Below are 1886 nucleotides of genomic sequence, written 5' to 3'. Positions count from 1 at the left end.
CCCGCTGCCACCGCACACGTGCCCACTTCCAAAACGCCCCTCCAGGCGGGGTCCGCTTTAAACACATCCGGACCCCCGGGGGTGATGCGGGCTCTGCGTTCTTTGTGCCCAAAACTCCGCGCGGAGCGGGAAGGAACCGCGCCGCCAGCCCTCGGTTGTTAAAGGTGAAGATGGAGGCCGAAGCCCTCGGGAGCAAGACTAGAATTTTAAACACGCGCCACCAGCCTCGGCTGCAGCAAGTCTTAAAGCTACTCTACGAACGCAAAAGTTTCAGGGGCGGGCTTTCTACCCCTAGAAGAGCCAGGAAAGGGCGGGCGCTCTCACCTCACTGCCTGGGGCCAGACACGTTTGGGGGAAGCCACTGGAGACCCAGTCATGCCAAGGACCCTCAAGATCTACCTGACTTGGGAAGCCCAAAGCAGCCAGGAGGAGGTTTCCTCTCTGGCACCCACCCCTCTGGTATTGGCTGAGCACCCGCTCCATCCAGGTGGGCACTCACCTGTTTCACCAGTACCCGAGCCCACTGGCATCACCAGGAGGGCTCTTCCTTCCTGGGGACTTTGAGGAACCAGGAGAGTTGTGGGTGCTTGGCAAGGGCCCCTAGTGCAAGACCTCTTGGGGAGGTGGGCCACAACCCACTCCACAGTGAGTCCAAGCTGTGACCTGAAGGTGATGGATGGCATGGGGGGCAGGGGGGGGAAGCTGGAGAAATATGCAGCACATTCTTCCTCCCCCTTCCGACCTAGTGAATTGACAGCAAGCCCCAAACCAAAGCTCCTCTGCAGTCACGTTTGGGAGAGAACAGTCCAGCCTCCCGGAAAAAGTGCAGGGCACTGGGAATCCCGTCTCCAGGATCCCTTTTAAACCACGTTAGGAGAGATGTTGAATCTGCCCCGAGCAGGTGGCCTGCAAGGGCCAAGGGAAGGGCCGCAGGGAAGCGGACTAAGAAAGCAAGGGATCCTCCTGGCCTGAAGCTGTATTTCACCTCCTGGACACGTAGCTGAGGGAACCTCAACCACTGAGGCTTTAGCAGGCCTGCATTTTCCCTGGCAAGGCTGCCTTCCTCTTTCCAGACCTCCTGTTTTCCTGAATGTTAACCAGGAAAAGACCCTAAGTGCCACCAAACTGCCCACCCCAGTCCCCAGCCCTGCCCTCAACCCCTCCCACATGGTGGAATGAGTTCAGGACACTTCCACAGGTCCCCTGTCCCACTTCAGAGAAACTGTGACCTACAGCATTTCCCATCACCAGAGAGCCCACCACACACGCACCATTAACCCTGGCTCCAGTTCCCAAGGTGAGGTTAAGTCAGATATCATTCAACGAAGAACAGTTCCAACTGCTTAACTTGGCAAATCAGAGTCGAGATGTTCATCACTCATAATCCTCTCCCCGTCCTTGTTCTTGCGATGGCTGCAGCTAGGTAACAATACTTAATGACCAAAACCAAAGCAAAGCAGAAACTGGAAGGACAGAAACAAATGGATTTTTGCCTAACAATCTCTAGTAGTATTTAAAGGAGAGCGTTGATTACTGTTAAACTATTAAATATACATTTTAATAACAATGGACCAAAAATGACTGCTGTTAAAAACAAGCCCCAGGGCTTCCCTGGTGGCGCAGTGGTTGGGAGTCCGCCTGCCCATGCAGGGGACACGGGTTCGTGCCCCGGTCCAGGAAGATCCCACATGCCGCGGAGCGGCTGGGCCCGTGAGCCATGGCCACTGAGGCTGCGCGTCCGGAGCCTGTGCTCTGCAATGGGAAAGGCCACAACTGAGAGGCCCACGTACCGCAAAAGAAAAAAAAATAATCTGCCTGCCAATGCTGGGGACACAGGTTCAAGCCCTGGTCCGGGAAGATCCCACATGCCGCGGAGCAACTAAGCC

The sequence above is a fragment of the Neophocaena asiaeorientalis genome, unplaced genomic scaffold (assembly GCF_003031525.2).
Source record: "Neophocaena asiaeorientalis asiaeorientalis breed wild unplaced genomic scaffold, Neophocaena_asiaeorientalis_V1.1 scaffold1247, whole genome shotgun sequence".
NCBI classification, from domain to species: Eukaryota; Metazoa; Chordata; class Mammalia; order Artiodactyla; family Phocoenidae; genus Neophocaena; species Neophocaena asiaeorientalis.
The sequence above is the reverse complement of the archived record's forward strand: the minus strand, read 5'-3'. Positions refer to the sequence as shown.